Source organism: Lolium rigidum, chromosome 2, assembly GCF_022539505.1.
Source record: "Lolium rigidum isolate FL_2022 chromosome 2, APGP_CSIRO_Lrig_0.1, whole genome shotgun sequence".
NCBI classification, from domain to species: Eukaryota; Viridiplantae; Streptophyta; class Magnoliopsida; order Poales; family Poaceae; genus Lolium; species Lolium rigidum.
This window is the reverse complement of record NC_061509.1, coordinates 260655565-260676475: the sequence shown is the minus strand read 5'-3', so window position 1 is coordinate 260676475 and position 20911 is coordinate 260655565. Positions and strand designations below refer to the sequence as shown.

The window sequence follows — 20911 nt, the reverse complement described above, 5'->3', positions numbered from 1 at the left end:
AGAGATCGAAGGGAGTATATTTTTTTTGACAAAATAAAGCAACCTTTATTACTCAATGATTGTTTAATCTGATAACCAATCAGTGGTCGAAGCAATGAACCAAGAAGATTATTCCATGAGTCCAGCAGCATCGATCCTCAATTTTTTTTTTTGAGAACACAGTACAACGCAGACGCTCACAAACACGCACGTACAACCCTATGAACGCACGCACGCACACCCTACCCCTATGAGCACCTCCGAGGGACTGAGCCGTCATATCTTAAGGTTGACAAAGTCACCACTGGCGCCTCGCTATTGAGGGGCACGTCACCTACCACTGAAAGCATAGCGCCGGGTAAATTCTGAAATAAATCCAGGCAAACACCCATGTCAAGTCTAGGACTTGAACCTGGGTGAGCTGGTTCCACCACAAGGGACCTAACCACCAGAGCCAAGATCTGTTTGCATCAATCCTCAATTCTTGCGCTCAACTAGCAACAGAATTTGTGAAAGTAACCTTTATATATTATCCACGTGAGGTGAATGTAGTAGCAGATGAACTAGCAAAACAGGCGACTAGGAATAATCCTGCTAGATGGCTAGATGATCCCCATCTTTTCTTCTGCCAAAACTTGAGATCGAAGGGAGTATATATACACCCATGTGCACTGATCATCGACAGGAAGGAGAAGAAACGAACAGGTAAGTAACATGGGCCTGAGTTTGGGGAAACTTCGAGTTTTTAGGCCCATTTTGTCTCTAACCTACCCAATTTCGGGGAATTTTATTTTTTGCCCCTATTTACTTGGTACCTCTACAATTTGCCCTCAATTAGTTTGAGCTCTCCTTTTTGCCACGCTTTAGGTTGGTAACTATATTATTTGCCCTTTTCACTTACTTTGCGTTGTTTAGAGGATTGAATGAAAAACGTGAGGACTGAATTGCCCCTGGATACATGCCGGACAGAAATCAAGTCACGTCACGGGAAGAACCGCAGCTAGTCCCATGGCAGATTGCACTGAAAATTTCCCAGATTTCAGAAGCACCGTTCTCTCAAACCAACCGTTCAAATGGATTGAAAATTTCGCAGATTACTTACATACATGTACTTGAATCACTTGAATTTTTTCAATTTTTCTAAAAACTTTGAATTTTCTATCAAAATTTGAAAGTGAACATTAAAATCAATCGTTCTCTCAAACCACTCATTGAAATGGAATGAAACTTTCACAGATCAGTCACATAGAAATGTTCAATTTTATGCATTTTATACAGAATATTCTGGGCAAGTGAATTTGAAGTACATTTGGACCATTCGGAGACACATGTGACAGTTTGCACAGTATGCAAATCAAAAGTAGTAAATAACAGAGAGGAAATAGTAGGATGTTACTAGTTCAAAGTATTACAGCCCAAAGTTGGCATATTACAACACTTTATGTCGACATAAAGGTCTAGCATATTACTACACAGAAGACAGATATAGATGACTAAGCCATTTTCTTTCTCTTTGTGGTTAACTTTCTAGGTTTTGAGGTTGAATACATGTCAACACCCAAATTAGGCGCAGCAAGCTGAGACGGCTCCTCGGCCAAAGCAATAGCTAACCTGCGCTTTGTGATAGGATTGGGGCTGCCTTGAAGACTTGAAGGAATGGTCATCATCATTGGATCCATGGTTGATGCAGCTAAGTGGGACTGTTGCAACGCCTCCTCTTCTGCCAATGCAATAGCCAACCTCCTCCTTGTGATAGGACTGGGGCTACCTTGCAAACTTGCGGGAATGGTGATCATCTGCCTATTAGGAGTGTTTCATTATCATCTCTCGTGCTTCACCCCAATTCTTCTCCTCTTGTGAAAAAGTTTCATTATCATCTCTCGTGCTTTGTCGGCAAGCTCATCAACCGACAAGTCTTTGTAATCCTTAATCCATGCATTAAAAGACTCCGCAAGGTTGTTGTTGATATAATCACATTTGATAGAAGGGTCAAACAAGCATCTCATCCATTTCAAGTTGTGATACATTTTCAAATATGCATCAACTTCCGGGGATTCTGCTATCACTTTATTCATGTGATAGTTAAAAACTTGTGGCCTGTAGGCCCTAGAAGCTGGCCACATTCTGTTAAACACATCACCCTTGAACTTCTTAGCAAAGTTACCCATCAAATGCCTAAAACATTCTCCTTGGTCAGCAACAGGAAAAACTTTTTTGACAGCATTTTTCAAGCCTTTACATGCATCTGTACATATAGCTAGAGGGGAAACTGGGCCTAATGCTTTGCTGAGTTGTGACATGAACCATGTCCAATTTTCTTCAGTTTCAGAATCAATGCAATTGCTACAGGGAACATCCAATTTTGACCATCTAATGCTGTACAGGAAGCTAGGTGACCTCTCCACCTACCGTTGAGGGCGGTTGAGTCTATGCTAAGATAAGATCTACAGCCAGCGAGAAAGCCATCAATGCAGGGCTTAAGAGCCATAAAGAATCGGTTGAAATGAATTTTACCGTCAACTTTCTTCACATCCACCTCTACAATGCTGCCTGGGGATCTCAACTCAACTTCTGCTTTGAAGTTAAAACAAATACTGAAAACTCTGCTTCATGCTACCATAAATCTCCCTCTCTGCTCTTTCTTTCCCCTTCCACACGGTTTGATACTCAAGTGTCAAGCCATACCTTTCTTCTAGCTTCTCTTGCAACTCCTTGCACCCAATGGTAGGTTCATTCTGAAGTATGCTAATTGCCTTGCTTGCTACCCATCCTTGAGTTGCCATGATGCTTGTGACCTTACTGGTAGAAGAGCACTTGTGTTTCAAAGATATCTTAGTAATCTGTATACAAAACATGAAACCCATAAAAAATGGGTGCCATAAAAGGTACGCAAAACAAAACAAAAATATGGTTTACAGATCAGATTTCATAGATACATGTTAGCAATAATATTTCACCCTTATGGTCTTCCCATCGGCTCGGAGACGAGCTGTTATCCTCCATGGGCAACCTTCGTCCATGCATTGCCCAATATATCTTGTTTTGTCACTTTTAGAACCCCAAATTTCGATCTCTTTTTTAATAGCATATTGTTTGATAGCCATCCTGAAAACTTACATCGAAGGAAACAAAGCCCCCAAGTACATCGAAGGGTTCTCTTTGTCATAGAATATCTCCTCTTCTACAGGTACTCTATCATCAACATGTATGGTTGATCAATAAAGAGTTGCCGATCCTCTTCATCTGTCATGTACACGGTTTCAGAGGGTGGAGGAGGAGGTGATTCAGACAGCTCGGCATCATCCTCGATACCAAGCATATTACACATATTATCTTCAGATATGGGAATATCAACATTATCTTCTTCAGGAGGAGCTATCTCAATGAGGCTCCAATCAATGGTGCTTCTAAACCAAACACCAAAGATGACACACACATATCATTGTTGTCATTCACTTGGCAACAAGTTTCTGATTGCTCAGCGAGTTGCATCTCATCTTCAATGGAATAGAATTCTGCATCGTCAACACGGTATTGACTACCCATTGTCCGCCCCATCTCATAAGCAGACAATGGGACATTGTCCACAACTGCAGATGAGGTAGCACTGTAATCCATAGAATTTGGAGTTTTCTCTTTAGTGGATTTCTTGGGGGCGGGTGGCTTTTTGGGAGCACGTGGCTTTTTGGGAGCACGTGGTTTTTTGGGAGCTCTCTTCCTGCCAGTTTTCTTTGCATTAGGTTTTTCCAATGTAATTACCTCACCATACATAAACGAAACTTTGTTCTCAAAGTCTATAATTTCCTACAAGATGCACTATAAGCTCTTCACCACAAAGAATTGGTTCGATGGTCATTGTATTCTTGTCATGTGCAGAAAGGTGCACCACCTGGCATGGCCCCATTTGGATATGTTCCGCCAATATTTGATGGAACTTAGCAAATGTAAGCCCGTCAATGTCAATTTGGAACACAACATCGTGATTTTCCACCGCTTCCTGCCTACCATCTTCGAACTGTGCCACATAAGGATCTACCCTAAGGGCTTGTTTGGTTGCAAGGGGAAAAAACCCAGGGAACTAAATCCCTATCCCAGATTTCCCTGATCACCCGGGATACCCTCCCATCCCAGGGAAATGTAAACGCGCTCATTTGGTTCGAGGGGGAGGTCGGTCCACTGTTGCAGGTTTTCATTCTCGCTCTAGCTAGCAGGCTGTACGGGTCGGTAGACTATGGTTTTCGTTCTCGCTCTAGCTAGCAGGCTGTACGGGTCGGTAGACTATGGTTTTCGTTCTCGCTCTAGCTAGCAGGTTGTACGTACCTCATCAAAAAAAATGTATTGATATATGGGCTAGTAGCTAGCTCATTCTACAACCACAACACATGATGAAAACGTAAATCCAAACCTCCAAGACAAAAGAGTATCACGAAATTTGGGATACAAGCTGGAAACTCAAAATAATTATTACACAAATAATTCAAACAAGATTTTGGACAAATGCGATCAGATCAACATTTGTAGCACAGTTTTTTTTGCAAGGCCGCGCCACGCATGGCTAGCATCGACGCGTGGGAGAAGGCCGTGTCGCTCCCGCTACCACTCCGGCCTCTTGGCCACGTTCCCCTCCCTGAAATCGAGCGCCGCCCTTTGCCGGCACTTCCTCGTTGACCACGCTGCCGAAGCTCGAAGCTCCTCCGCCGGCCAGCCTAGGGCCAGCCCCGCTCGCCGGACGACCCCATCGCTGCCGACCCCAAGCCCCTGCTCCCACTCCAGCACGGTTCGCCTCCAACCTCTATGAGCTCAGCCTACCGCAGTTTCACAAAAATAGTTTCAGTATTAGTTCAGAGCTTCAGATCACATTTACAAATACTTGAGCAGAAACATGATATACTCTAGGCTGGGAGATGTTGATGTCCCAGGCAACACCTCTCCAGGCTTTACCACCTTAGATTAAGTACGTGAAACCTCAAAACACCACATAAAATGAGTCTGAAATACATTCAAACTTAACTAATTTTTGCACTAAAGCATGCAGCTCAGAAGGCACAAATTTTTGCACTGAAGCATGAGCTCAACACTGAGCACGGATCACAATATCAACGGCTAAAAATAAAATAGCAGGGCGAGAAAAGTACATGTTAGGAAAGTACTATATGTTTTGGAACTTCTGTGTATATACAAGTTTTACCATGATTGGGGAATTTAAGAACCGTCCAACCAAGTCGATGGAACGGTGGAAAAATAGGTAGTAGTGGAAAGTACTGATGAATAAGTATTGGTAAGTACTGAAAAGTACTGATTTATTTTTATTATGAAAAGGCTAGATTAGTCATTTTGGCACCCGTCGCCATCGTCAATGGCCCCCAACTCCCCGTCGGCGGTGCTCCATAATGGTCCCCACTATCTTCACCGACACCGGCCAGTCGGCGCATCCTCAGAGCACACGCCGGTCCTCCCCGCGCGAGGAATCGGCCCGAGCCGCTCGCTACAGTCATCCCCACCTCCCCGCCGGCGGCGCTCCATCCTGGTCGCCACCATCGTCCCCAATACCTGCCATTCGGCACATCCGCACTGCTTTGACTCACCGGTCTTCCCAACGAGAGGAATCGGCCCGAGTCGCTCCATATCGTTGCCTTCATCTACATCCTCCCCGCCTCCGGCCGATCGCCCAAGTGGACCGTGGCGTCACCTCCGCGTCTCCGCCCGCCTCTCCGATCACCTCATCGTCCCTAGGGTGACTTCCTGATCCTCCTGGAGTCTATCCCTCATCTCCATGGACCATGGGGAATGGGCTCGTTTGCTGTTCCCGACGCTTGCCGGCGTGCCCCCGCGCCGTCTGGAGACGGTTAGGTTGTCTTGTTCTGCGATTGCACTTTCAACTGCCTGTGCTCAGCTCAGTTTTCTTGAAGGACCTACCGCTACTCTCGCTTCTGAATTTTGCCACATCTGATAGCATCTGCCGCTTCCAACAAGGACAATGCCTTCTACAGTACAAGATGCCCAGAATGATGACAGGTACAAGATGCCTAGAATGTTGACCAAAACAGAAGGTCGTGGTAATGTCATCAATACAAATATCGTGAACATGGTCGATTTAGCATCCCAGTGAACCAACCTGATGCTCAAACTTCAATGGATGAAGCTACTTTCTGAACTTTTAGGGGATGATGATGTTGGTGATAGGAATTGGATGGAAAGTATAGCACCTGTAGCTCAAAAATTGTCTAGTTGCTTCTGTCCAATCCAATAAACCAATAGCGTTCTCTCATTTAGCATTCCAGTGAACCAACCGGATGCTCAAACTGGATTAAGCCACTTTCTGAGCTTTTAGGGAATGATTATATTGATGGTAGGACTTTGATGGAAAGTATAGCACATGTAACTAAAAAATTGTCTAGTTGCTTTTGTGCCCAGTAAAAGAAGAAGAGTGTTTGGAGTTTGGTCGTCAAGTATAATAAAGATGAGCAAGAGCTTGTGGTTAGAGCAGGTCTAACAGACCCCGTAAAAGGGGCAAACCCGTATAATAACCGCCGATTTGAGGGTTTCGGCTCTACCCGGCCGTCTAGCACGCCCCGTAAAAACGGCCCCGCATCGTTTTTTGCTGTTTTCGAGTACGGGGCGGGTCGTCGCCCCCTACTTGTGCGGGGTGGGAGCGGGGATAGTGGGCGAAACCGGTATCCCAATTCCGAAACGCGCGCGGACATTTCAGTTCCCCCAACCATTTTCCCCCGCGCGCCGCCGCAGCCACCCGCGCGCCGCCGCCGGAATCCGTCAGATCCGCGCCCCTCCGCCGTCCGTCGAGCCGCGCCGAGCTGCGTCGACGCCCGCCGCACCTCCGCCGCACCCCCGCCGAAGTTCCGCGTCCCTCCGCACGCGCCGCCGCCCTCCCGCCGTGGTCTTCTCCGCCGTTTGTCGCCGGTGAGTATTCCACCGCGTTCTTCTTCGTTCCCGCCGGTAAATTGGTCGGATTTGGGGCTGATGTATGGTACACCGTGGTAGATGTCTTCGGAGGATGTGCACATGGCGGATTTGGACGCGACGTCGACCGATTGGTCGTCATCGGATTCCGACGATTCGGAAATCGACGAGTTGCTCAACGACGACGAGACGGAGATGATGCTGCTCATGTTCGGCTTGAAGCAAACGGAGGACCGCATGAAGCTGCTGGATCAGCGGAAAGGATCCGTGATGGGGCGTATGTGCATTCCGCGGAACCGCGCGCTCGGCCACGAACAGCTGATGCAAGATTATTTCGCCGAGGTACCGACCTATCCTCCCCGCCTCTTCTGTAGATGGTACCGAATGCGTAGGTCTTTGTTCGAGAGAATCGTCAAAGATTGCGAGGAAAATTGCGATTATTTCAAGCAAAGAAGAAATGTTGCCCAAGTCATGGGATTTAGCCCATATCAAAAAAAATCTGCCGCCATGAGGGTTATTGCATACGGTATACCAGCAGATTATACCGATGAGTACCTTCGCATTGGTGTGCAAACAACCACAGATTGCGTGCGTATGTTTGCCAAGATGGTGATCAAGTTGTATGGAGAGAAGTATCTCCGAGATCCAAATGAGGATGATACAAAAAGACTCATGGAGATCAATGAAAAGAGGGGGTGGCCGGGGATGCTTGGTAGTTTAGATTGCATGCATTGGACATGGAAAAATTGTCCAAAAGCATGGCATGGAATGTATTGTGGCAAAAGCCGTGATGCTACCATTGTTCTTGAAGCTGTGGCCTCTCAAGACTTATGGATTTGCCATGCTTTTTTGGATTGCCGGGGACACTCAACGACATCAACATCTTGAATAGATCCCCTTTGTTTGCAAGACTAGTTAAGGGTGAAGCTCCACCTTGTAACTACAAAGTTATGAACAATGAGTACACCATGGGGTACTATCTCACAGATGGTATTTACCCTAACTATGCAACCCTTGTCAAGTCCATAAAAGAGAAAAAGGACAGGGCTTTGACAAGAAAGGAAGCTTGCTTCACCAAAAATCAAGAGGCATGCCGCAAGGATATTAAGAGAGCTTTTGGTGTCTTGCAAGCAAGGTTTGCAATTGTCCGGGGTCCTGCTAGGTTTTGGGACAAGGAAACTCTTGTTGATGTCATGACATGTTGTGTGATTCTTCACAACATGATCATTGAAGATGAAAGAGGTTTGAACTTGCCATGTTTCTATGACAACGTTGGCACCCGAGTGCAGCCCGAGAGGAACCCTGATCGGATTGAAGCTTTTCTTGCAGCTCATCGAGGCATTGAAAATGCCGAGACTCATCACCAGCTCACCCAAGATTTGATTGATCACCATTGGCAGTTGCATGGCCAATGATTTATTACATTCATTTCCCATTGTTGTATGTGTGAAACATTCATTTCCTATTGTTGTATGTGTGAAACATTTGTTATTTGTTTAATTCTTCCATTAGAACATTTGTTGACATTTCCGAAAAACATTATTGTAATAATTATGACGATTATTGTGTGATGTAAAACATTTATTTTATGTGAATGGTGTGTTGGTTCTAATATGCAATTTGTCAAAAAAACCCTGTTTTGAGGGGTTGAAAACCCGGACGAGCTAGCAGACCCCGTATCCCCACCCCGTAAAACAGAATATTCTGTTTTACGGGGTGGGGATACGGGGTCTGCTAGCTCGTCCAAGTTTTCGGCCGGCAAAAAGTGAATACAGGGCCCTCTACTCGCGTTTTAAGGGGCGAAAAAATACGGGCCTGTTAGACATGCTCTTACTTTCTCAGGGAACCAGATGATAGTGCTCCATCTGAGTTGGAATGTTGTGCTTGTGAACTTTATGTACATTGTTGTGTCTCACTTTTTGTCCGCGTTTTTATTTGAGATAATCGTTTGTTGAGTTAGTTTCTCAGGGTATGAAATTTTATGTACTGAGTGCTTGTGATTTCCTACTTGCCTCTCGATCTAATTGTTTGCAGCAAGATAATAAACTAAGTGCAAAGCATGCAGTTTGTCCCTTTTACTTCTCATTATCCTATCAATTGGCTATTAACTATACTGTTAGTTATCAATCTTTTCATGTATTGTTGATGATTTCCAACACAGGACCTATTTGTGTACGCTGAATGAAATGTCTTGAATGCATTCTGTTATGTTTCACTCTTATTACTAGCTTATTTAGCTTATATATTGTTTACTAACCATTTTTGTACTGTGAGTAGTCTTTTTAAGTTCATTTTCTGACTGCCATATATAGTTTGAAGGCATGAATAACTTTCTTCTCTAAATTTCCTGCAAAAGTAAGTACAATATTTTGTAAATTTTGGCTGCCAGAACTACACCTGAGATAAGGACAGTATTGGAATGTGTGAGAAGGTAACTCTCAGTCTTTTTGCTTACAAGTATAACCTTGTCTTTCATCTAAGTTTACCTGATCATCTCTTAATTAGAGTTCCTAATTTGTGTTCTCTATTTCTCTAGACATATCTGATCTCAACTGAAGTTTTAATTTGGAACACATTAAGTGTAGGAACACCAAGATGTAATTAGTTGACAGAAGATGCAAAGAACAAGGCTGCATGCACAAGGAAGGAAGGAGGCAGCTTTTTGCTGTACTTCAAGGCTGCATATGGATGCGTCCTTACATTATTTGTTGTACTTATTCCTATTCAAAATCCTGAGATCAACTCATTGGTTCAAATTGCTGAAAGCTCTTTATTTGTTTTACTTGGTTCATACAGTGCCATCCTAGATAGTGAGGTTGCTATCTATCACAAATCTTGGCGGTCCAAGTTCAGTTATCGTCCTAGATGGACTCCAAACAAGTCACCGTCCTCGATAATGCACCAGGCCAACAATGGATTCTAATACATGTTACGGGAACCTCAGGCCGGCTACACAAAATCACCATTCTGAAATATAAATCTACATGCTAAATACAAGTGTTTTTCCTGTACAAAACTAATACGAGTTAGCATGTCAAACAGAAATACACATTAGCATTCAACAAAATACAGGATCACTAGTCATATGGCCAAGGATTAACAAGGCCACACAAGGATGCATGCTGATCTAGCTAACGATACCAAATTAACAACGTTCCAAGCTTTCATGATCACAAACACTATATGAAGTGCGTCCTGAAAATTGAACTCCCTCCAAATCACTAGAAAATCCATCTCCTTTCTGAATACCAGTGCCGTCCCTGGTAATCAGAAGCAATCTAACAATGAGGGTGCAGAAAGAAAAAGTATAGCTTCAGTGTTCCTTGTTCCAAACTTTCAATATTATAGGACGTCAAAAATTCCAAATCGACTGGGCTGGAACATTGCCATTGTTGAGCTTGAAGGCGAGCTGCGCCTCGATGATGTTGAAGGCCAGCCAGCCCCCGCCGTGTTCGAAGATGGTGTAGAAGTAGAACCCGGAGCTTCCTCTCAGCATTACCAGCCTGAATCATAAGCGCGATTAACATAAGTTACTGGTTTCACTGAAGAACTTCTGGTCAGAGAAAATTGAATGAGAGATCACAAAAGATGCTACATACCTGAATATCTCCAAGTCACTGTTTGTGAACCCTGTTGTACTGAATGACACTTGCCAGTATTTAGGAACTACTACAGAATAGTGATTCTACCAAAGATGAATACAGCTAGAACTTACTATGCCTAAACAATAGAAAACACCTGAAATTATACCAAACTGAAAATACTCCAGAAGGGTTTCCAAGTAAATGGGGGGAAAACAGCTCAAGTTCTTGCCTTTATATCAGCCACTTCGATTGAGATGTCGGTCTCGAAACCCCTCAAAACTTGTAGAGAAGTCTCGAAATCATATCATTACAGGTTTCAGAATGTCGCAGTACTTCATATCATAATTTTTGAAACTTGTAAATATAATTTCCGAATTTTCAATGTATGTGTTTTGTTGATGGAAAAAAATAGCGCGCTATTTCGGCTCTAATAGCACTCTATAGCGTTTCTAGACAGCTCACGCTACATCATTCCGGCACTATAGTGTGCTATAACACGTTATAGCACGCTAATAGCGTATTTTTGGGCCGACGCTATTTTGTTATAGTGCGCTATTTTTTCCTTGTTAATGTTACATGACAAATAGAATACATATAAACAAACCAGCCAAATTGGCAAATGGGTGGTTTACACTTTTCAGACATGTGGAAGCAACCTCTTCAGTCATGAATCGGATACATCTGCACTAGCATGTACTGAACTTCCTTGACAACATTCTCTTAGAGGAATATGTGACTGTAGCTAATCAGACAAGTGAGCATGATAGATACTCAATTACACAGCAGCACCACATTTGTTCGAAGCTATTAGCAGCAGGTGTTCAAATCGAGTTTAAAACTAAAACACTTAGACGTACTACCCTGTTTCTTATGTTGAAAATTATAGCTCTGAAGTTGCTGTTAACTAGTTCATTGCTCTCTGATCCAAAGCAGTCTTGTTCAGTTAGTACATAACATATATAAGCTATGAATGAGAGATTCCTCTATAGACATGTGCTGAAAACTCATATGGTGCCACAGTACGTGCCAAAACTGTTGGTCTCTGCTACCATATGAGGTTTCAACACATGTCTAAGAACTGATACTACTACGCTTGGCTGTAGCTCACTTCAGAGATGTTTAGCCGTGCACCCTTCTCTACCTTACTGAATATTTCAGAACTACACTTGATATTCACTATGCATCTCCTAATTGATCATCTAAAGAGGATTATAAGAATCTGGAGCAATTTCTGTAGTTTCATATGCTTCAGATGATAAGGACAAATGTTGCACAGAAATTGTTGCATAAACACCTCATTATGATATAAGTCAGAGGGTTCATTTCTTTGAAATTTTTTTTCCATATTCTCTAATAAAAAACAGTAAGCAATCACATTTTAGAGAAGGGTGTCTTTCTACTCCTAATCCAATAGTTTAGGCTCAGTTAGGGAGAGGGCAAGAAACTCGATTGGTTTCTCCTAGTGATTTGCAGGCTTTACTTGTGATATTTCCTATGCTTTGCTATGATTAAATTTCAGGTAATTCTCAGTTTTCAAGTGATATTTCCATTGCATGCATAGCACAAGGAAATTGCCGACCTGGTCATCAAAGAAACTAGGTTGTGCTCATTTTACCTTAGTTGTGTTTTGAGGTGCTCTGCACTGCCACGTAGATATGACCGGCGCAGAGATGGCGGTGGAGTGCAGGACGACGCCGGCGCGGGGGGTCGGACTGGGAGATCCTGAGCGGTGCCGGTGTCGTGCACCTGTCAGGCCTTGTTTACTTCTCTCGTATTTTTCTTCCCAATGGGTATGGGGATGGGAGGGGATTTGGTGTTCACCCAATCCCTCAAATACCCCTCCCCAAAAATACACTAGTATGATGGAGAGTTTTTGATTTAGGCAAAAAATGTGGGGATGGGAGGGGATGGGAGGGGATATCTCGGGATTATGTCGTTCAAAACCGGAGAAGTAAACGGACTAGTGGGGATTTTCCGGGATACGAAATTATCCCCTCCCATCCCCATAAATACCCTAGAAGTAAACAAGGCCTCAAGAAGTGTTAGATCCTGGGCGAGGCGACTCTCAGAGGACGCGGGCGAGCAGGCAAGGCTGGCGACCTGCTAGGCGAAGCGGCCGAGCTCCTTGATGAGGCGGGCGTGGTGTAGGAATGTAGTGCGGAGGCGGAGGCGGAGGTCTGATTCGGCTAGCTGCGTATCCGGCGAGCGGCAGCGTCGGTGGTGCGTCCTGAGAGCGGCGTGGTAGGGAGCAGTGGATTGCGGCGGCACTAGAGATCGTGGACTCAGGTCGTGCTCGCGAGCCATCCCATCAGTCGTGCGGTTGGGTTAGGCCAAGGAAATTACCACAATAGCCCTGATTATGGTAATTTAAATTTTTTATTAACTGATCAGATCGGACGATCACAATAAATTAGACCGGTAGTACTGGGTAGTACTCAGAAGTAGTACCCAATCACCGTAACACAGCTCGTCTTTTTATTATTTTAGATGAACCTTTTTTTGTTTTAATAAAGTAAAAGCTTGGTTTTTTCTCCGACAAAGCAACATGAGAATTTTCGATGAAAATGGACACATGTCGCTTACCCAAGCAGGAGGCTAGAACAAGTTTATCCTCCGAAGGGTCATCTATAGTGTCGAACTAGTAATCTGCGGCAAGAACCGAGAAGAAAATTTGTATCTTCCTTTTGTAAGTTATGATATGATGGATAATTTCTCGCCCCTCAATTGGCTGACGGCGGAGTGCAGTTAAGATGAAGCGGAGCATGCACACAACATAGACCCTCTCCACCCCGGGACGGCGGTACAATCGGAGATGCTAGATCGGGATGCACATATCCTAGTATATGGGTACGAACATGGGCGAAGCTCTTGAGGCTTATCGTAATGCATGTGCATCAGGGTCTAATTTTTTTCTTGCATGTACTCATGAACTAAATAATGAGGGCGGCGCATCAGGGTAGGCATGAAACAGTGCATCAGGGAAGCATCAATTCAGATAGCAAAGACTGCAAGTTTGAAGATGCATCAGACGAATAAGATCGAAGCACGTGGATATAGGGTTTCTACGCCCGTAGTCATACCCTGGAGTGCCATCGGTATGGATGAATGAAGCGAACAAATACACAAGAAAAGGCGGTTCACCTACGTATCCGTCACGGAATTGGAGATAGACACGGCCCAGGCCACCACCACCACCCTGCTGCCTGTCAGGGCCACCCTCTCGACTATTTTTTGGGGCTTTTTACTTCTCTCATATTGCACTCCTCAATGGATATGAAGATGAAGAGTATTTGGTGTTTACCGAATCCCCTCGCTACTCCTCCTAAAAAAATACACAAATACAATGAAGAGTTTCTAGTTTAGGCAAAATTGTGGGGATAGGAGGCGATGTCTTGGGATTATTTCGTGCAAATCCGGATAAGTAATAGACAAGTGGGAATTTTCCAGGAAAAAACAAATAATCGCCTCGGATCCTTACAAACGCACTAGAAGTAAACAAGGCCTGATTGTGCGTGTGTGTGAGAGAGAAGGTACTGATGAACGGAACCGCCCTTGGCTCCCGTTCTGTCACCCTCCATCCCCCGCTGCACTGCATCTCCATCCTTACCTTCGTCTGTCTGAACTAACGGGTCGCACATCCAAAAATGTGAAATTAGTAACCCAAGCTTGGTGCACCAGTGAAAGCTGAAACAAATAACCTGACTTTGTTGAAAAGGGAAACTCTCAAAAATGTGAATGATAATCTAAATAAGCTACGACGAGAAGAGGTGTCTAAATGGGCTCAAAGAGCGAAACTTAAACATATACAAGAAGGGGGAACAATACGAAATACTTCCACTTGATTGCAAATGGGAAGCATCGAAAAAAGAAAAAATTCAGTTAGAGCAACAAGAAGGAACCACTGTTGGTGAATAAAATTTAAAGATATATATTACTGAATTCTATAAGAAATTGTTTGGGGCAACGGCGCCAAATAATTTTTCTCCAGTAGAGGAGGAAGTGCAAGACATTCCGCATATTTTAGCTGTTGAGAATGAGATTTTGACAACTCCATTTTCTGAGGAAGAGATATATGAGGCGATATCCCAGATAGAACATAATAAAGCCCCCGGACCTGATGGTTTCCCGGCAGAGTTTTATTAAAAAAAATTGGGTGGTAATAAAAGACGATTTGATGGAGCTTTTTCATCAGTTCACTAATGGGGATTTGCCTCTTTATAAACTGAATTTTGGCGTAATCACATTACTACCCAAGAAAGATGATGTGGTTTAAATTCAGCAATATAGACCAATTTGTTTACTTAATGTGTGTTTCAATTTTTTTACTAAATTAGGTACAAATCGCATAATGGGGATTGCCCCAAGAGTTATCAAACCAACTCAGTCAGCCTTTATGCCGGGTAGGAATATTTTAGAAGAAGAGGTCATTCTTCATGAAACCATTCATGAGTTACATAGTAAGAAAATGGATGGGGTTTTGTTCAAGATTGATTTTGAAAAGGCATACATAAAGTGAAATGGCCGTTTTTACAACAAACTTTGAAAATGAAGGGTTTTACTCTAGAATGGTGTACAATGGTTCAACAATTTGTTCAAGGGGGAAGTGTCGAAGTAAAGGTAAATGATGACATTGGTCATTATTTCCATACAAAGAAAGGTTTGAGGCAAGGAGATCCGTTATCTCTAATGCTTTTTAATATTGTAGTTGACATGCTAGCGGTCATAATTGAACGAGCAAAAAATGATGGTCAAGTTGGAGGACTTATTCCTCATCTTGTTGAGGGAGGTATCTCTATGCTACAATATGCCGATGATACGATTCTTTTTTTTTTGAGCATGACCTCTTGAAAGCTGTTAATATGAAACTAATTCTATGTCTGTTTGAAGATCTCTCGGGACTTAAGATTAACTTCCACAAAAGTGATTTTTTTTTGGTTTGGTAAGGCAAGGGATGAGGTTGATCAGTACAAGCAGATATTTGGATGCGACGCTGGTTCCTTACCCTTTAGATACTTAGGTGTTCCTATCCATTACAGAAAACTCAGAAATTCTGGTTGGTACCCAGTAGAGACCCGGTTTGAAAATAAATTGGGATGCTTGAAAGGCAAGTTACTATCCTATGGGGATAGACTTGTTCTTATCAATTCAGTTTTAATAAGCTTACCTATGTTTATGTTGTCTTTTCTTGAGATACCTATTGGGGTAAGGAAGCGACTGGATTTCTATAGGTCTAGATTCTTTTGGCAGTCTGATGAAAATAAGAGAAAATATAGACTTACAAAATGGAATATTATCTGCCGACCCAAAGATCAAGGGGGCTTAGGTATTGAGGTTCTCGAACTCAAAAATAGATGTTTATTGAGCAAGTGGATGTATAAACTTCTTAATGAGGACGGGGTGTGGCAAAAATTGTTACATAATAAATATCTAAGATAAAAGACCTTATCTGCGGTGAAAGCTAAGCCTACAGATTCTCCTTTCCGGGAGGGATTGATGGGGTTAAGGACGACTTCTTTACTAGAGGATTTTTCAAAATTAGTAATGGAGCATCTACTCGTTTTTGGGAAGACATTTGGTTAGGAAAATTACCGTTAGCTCAGCAATATCCACCTTTATATAATATTGTGCATCACAAAAATATAACGGTAGATCATGTGTTAGCTCAAACACCTCTGAATATCAGTTTCGGACGGTTGTTGGTGGGTATCAAAATGGACTTTGTGGTTACAGTTATACCAAAAACTTATGATGGTCAATTTAAATGGAGAGAATGATCGATTTGTTTGGAATTTGACAACTAATGGCTTGTTTACGGTCAAATCTATATATGAGCTATATATGAGGATCTTATGAATGATCACACCCCCATTTTTGAGAAAATACTTGTGGAAAGTTAAAGTCCCCTTTAAGATAAAAATATTTATGTGATTTCTGAGTAATAAGGTTTTACTTACCAAAGATAATTTAGCTAAACGACGGTGGAATGGGTGTACGAAATGTGTTTTTTGCGGAGAGCATGAGACTATTAAAGCTCTCTTCATAAATTACCCTTTAGCTAAACTTCTTTGGCGCACGGTTAATTTCACATACGATCTTCCACCTCCAACCAATATTACGAATATGTTCGGTAATTGGTTAAATGGAGTTGATAGACGACAATCTAAGGCATTCATCCGTATTGGGGTTTCTGCTTTATGTTGGGCTATATGGAGGGCGAGAAATGAAATTATCTTTAACAAAAACAATCCTTTCACTTTTTGCAGGTTATCCATATGGTGTCACATTGGGTTCAGCTGTGGGCTCTTCTGTCACCCGGAGCAACAACGGGATACTATGGCTGCTGGATGCACACGGCTCCAGACGGTCGCTCAGCATATCTTGTGCCAGGCTGGCTGGCGGCATAATAGGCAGCTTCGTTGATGTGTAGTTGTAGTCATACTTTCTTTGTTCTTTTTCGCTGATGATTCTTGTATCAATTCTCGGCAATGCGTGATGTGTTTTAAACTCTATACTCTGTACTCGTAACTTTTTAATAAAATGTGATGTGCATGATCATGATGCAGAAAACGGGTTTTATTCCCATTTCGAAAAAAAAAAACCAAGCCAGCTAGCTATTTTCTGCTGTAGAGATAGAAAGCCGAGAGCCTGAGAACACACACTTCGATCACGAGGTCAACTAGAACTAGAGTGAGAGGGAGCGAGCCCTACTTTTATCCCGCAAGCAAATAAAGCTAGCTAGACCGGTCAAAGTGGTGGTGTGTGCCTATCTCCATGACGGCCGGATGGAGACCACAGAATCGTGCTTTGTGCCATCTTGTACGTGCCAGGACGTGCAGTACTAGACTAGTGCGACTGCTCGGCTAGCTGCTGATGTAGGAGCAGGTATGATCGATCCATGTGCGCGCGATACTAGTTTATTTCTAGTAGTATTTGTTTGGTTCAATCCGCGGATAGGATGTGTCTCTCGGTATCACCGCGCCGCCACCCATTAGGTTCGGGCTGGCAATTTTGACTATATGATGAACAAAACACTGCAGAAACTCGGCATCATGCTGCGCGTTCAGGATGAATTGATTGGATAGCACTTTTTGAAAGCAACTAAAAAACCCTACTGGCCGTTTGTCGGCAGTCGTGACGACCCAACTTCAACGTCGTTGTTCGTGGTGGTCGACGACGGTGCAGAGGCGGCCCGCTGGATCAACGTGAACCGCCGCCTCATGATGTACTCGGCGTTGAGGGCGAGCCACGCATCTTCGCGGTGGCGTTCCTCGGCAAGGGTCTGAGCGTTTAGCTCAAGGATCCTCTATCGCTCGGCCTCCATGAGGAGCTACCCAGCCTCCTCGGTAGCTAACCGCTCGCGGGAAACCACCATGGCGTGCTAGAGAAGCTGCTGGTCCACCTGCTCTAGGATGTGAGCGGCGTTCATGTGGTCGTGCACCAGCCGGTAAGACTCCAGTATCGCCGCCAGCTGCGGGTCGGCGACAGGCTCCTGCTGCTCCTCTTCGGCTTCCCATTCCGCGTCGACATAGTGATGCACGATCAGGAGGACGGACTCCGCTATATCGACTTCGCTAAGGCCTGTGTCGGAGATGTCCGACGGGCTCTAGCTCTACTGTGGTGACCCGGCATACCACTGCATGGTGTAGTATGCAAGTCTGATATAACACCAATGAAACACCGTTCCACTAGTATTATATCGCTCAGAGTGGTACAACAGAAACATATGCGGGTCCAATGTATGTCTATAGAATTACAACATTGACTCTGTTACATAAGATCATCACAGCCTTCTACTTTACAATGAGGTAAAACTGCAAATAAACTCCAGAAGAACAACTCGTAGTCTAGTCTTAACACGAACTCTAGTTGTAGAGTATTTAACTAGCTATAGAGGCTATGAATAGATTCTAGCTAAAAAGGAGCTATTGTTTAGGAAGCTAGTTCCCTTCTATGGCTAATCTAGGTTTTCTCCTTGTTGGATGTAGTATTTGACTCTTCTGACAGGGTCTTGTCTCTTGAAGTAGTTGTTGACTCCTCGACCTTCGAGTTGCACTGTAGATACTCCTTCGATGCCTCCATATCTAAGCAGGGGATTTAAGAGTGGGATGAGTACGAGCGTACTCAACAAGTTCATTATAGGAAAGAGGTGTTTAATGCACTAGCTACAGCATTAGACCAGAAAGTCTAATACCAATGCAGGTTTTCATAACCATTTCTTCAAAAGGTTGCTTTTATTCGGAAGAACTATGTCCGTCGGCCTTCACCGGTTTACTAGAACTTCATGGAGCTCCTTTCCGGCCGCGTTCGCAGTTCCATATCCCGGAACGAGGAGTGACAGTCACGGTTCTTTACACTCTGCGAGAGGTGTGTTGCTTTACCCATAAGAGATCTTAACCTTGGTGCCAACCGGCGCGCAACCCGTCCACACTTCCTATGGTGTGAGGCCCGGTATAAGGTCTAGCCAATCATGTTCCTCCGCTACCTCGAACACCCACCCGTTGTTGCATACCCCGACCCTGGGTCCTCGTCGGTCCTCTTACACCAATTAAGGATGGATCCCGACCACGACAACAGTTTGGGACTCGTTAACCAAACTCCTTCGCCGATAGCCACTACAAGAAAAGTTCTGATAGACAACGTCTCAAAATCGTCCGCTAAGGGGTATTTTTCGTCGCCTATGGGCCTAACCCGACGATATGGGTTCTGTTGTGGAAACTGCGTCAGGCAAAGTCCTACGACGATTTTTTCGGTCCGTCGCGCTTGGGCGCCCTTCCGCCACGGAAAATCGGACCGTTGCCCAAGTGTTTCCGGGAGCCCGTTGATCGCCGACGTCATGCAAGCCGACACGTGGCAGACGCCGTTAACTGGCAGCTAACGGCGTTAACCGGCTGAAACCCCGTGGTAGATGGTAGGCCCACACGAGGCCTGCCACGTCTTAAGCGGGCCGGCCCATTAAGTTTGCGGGCCGGGCCAGCTGACTTAGTTTGACCGGTCAACTATATAGCTGGGCTGGTCCATTAGTTACGTGGGCTGGGCCTAACCTCTAAGGTTGACTGGTCAAAACTTTAATGGGCCGGCCCACTAAGCATGTGGGCCGGGCCGAATGCACTCGTTTGACCGGTCAACAGGCAAAAGGGCCGGCCCACAAGACATGTGGGACCCATTTACAAAGTGGGGTCCACATTAAAGCAACTGGGCCGGCCCAAGAAGATAGTGGGCCGGCCCAATTAGCATGTGGGTCCCACTTTCCTGCTATCGGGTCGGCCCATTTAGTACGTGGGGTCCACATTAGATCAAATGGGCTGGCCCAACAAGCCAGTGGGCCGGGCCAAAAGCACCGGTGGGACCCACTTTCCTGTTAAAGGGCCAGCCCATTTAGTATGTGGGGTCCACCATATACGAAGTGGGTCGGCCCAACAATATAGTGGGCCGGGCCAAAAACACAGGTGGGTCCCACTTTCCAGTTAAAGGGCTGGCCCATTTAGTATGAGGGGTCCACCATATAGCAAGTGGGCCAGCCCAACAAGATAGTGGGCCGGGCCAAAACACTTGTGGGTCCCACTTTCCTGTTAAAGGGCCGGCCCATTTAGTATGTGGGGTCCACCTTATAGCAAGTGGGCCGGCCCAACAGGCTAGTGGACCGGGCCAAAAACACAGGTGGGTCCCACTTTCTGTTAAAGGGCCGGCCCATTTAGTATGCGGGGTCCACCATATAGCAAGTGGGCCGGCCCAACACGCTAGTGGGCCGGGCAAAAACACAGGTGGGACCCACTTTCGTCTTAAAGGGCCGGCCCATTTTGTATGTGGGGTCCACCACAAAAGCAAGTGGGCCGGCCCAGTAGGGGGTGGGGTCCACCTTAAAGAAAGTGGGCCGGCCCAATAAAAGTGTGGGGTCCACATTAAATCAAGTGGGCTGGCCCAATAAGTAAGTGGGCCAGCCCGTTTAGTTGCTGTTTATATGCCGGCGTAATAGGCGCTTTAGGATTTTGCGGGCCGGCACATATGTGATTTCGCTTAATTGGGCCGTTTAAGGGATGGGAATTCGTGATTTAGATACCGAGAATATTTACGCAGACATTGATTTCGTCGGATAGCCTCACTTACCACAAGCACCAAAGAAAAAATGCGCGAAAGAACTATAAAAACTAACTAAATATTACATCACTGCAAGGCATTGAAAAATATTACGGAACCCGGATAAATTGAATGGTAATTAAACCTAGCAATACAATGAAGGGATCCGGCAATCTTTTAAGTTGTCCATGCAGCACCTATATCCGAAACAAAGACATTACAAGTTAAGACAGACAACAATGGAAAGGCAAAGACACTACAATATTGTTTGCCAAAGAATTTGGAACTCATCATTTCGTCGTTATAACAAGATCATTGTAATGCGCACAATAAGCAAACAAAGAGTGCATGCCGCA

At 44.4% G+C, this 20911-nt stretch overlaps 1 long non-coding RNA gene across 1 annotated transcript; it reads left to right on the top strand.

The window, feature by feature from the left end:
* Window positions 1-5910: 5910 nt before the first annotated feature.
* Window positions 5911-9698, top strand: LOC124688650. Its single transcript, XR_006998593.1, has 2 exons — window positions 5911-5994; window positions 9483-9698. It is a non-coding gene; the product is annotated as an uncharacterized LOC124688650 (long non-coding RNA).
* The last annotated feature ends 11213 nt before the right edge of the window (window positions 9699-20911 follow it).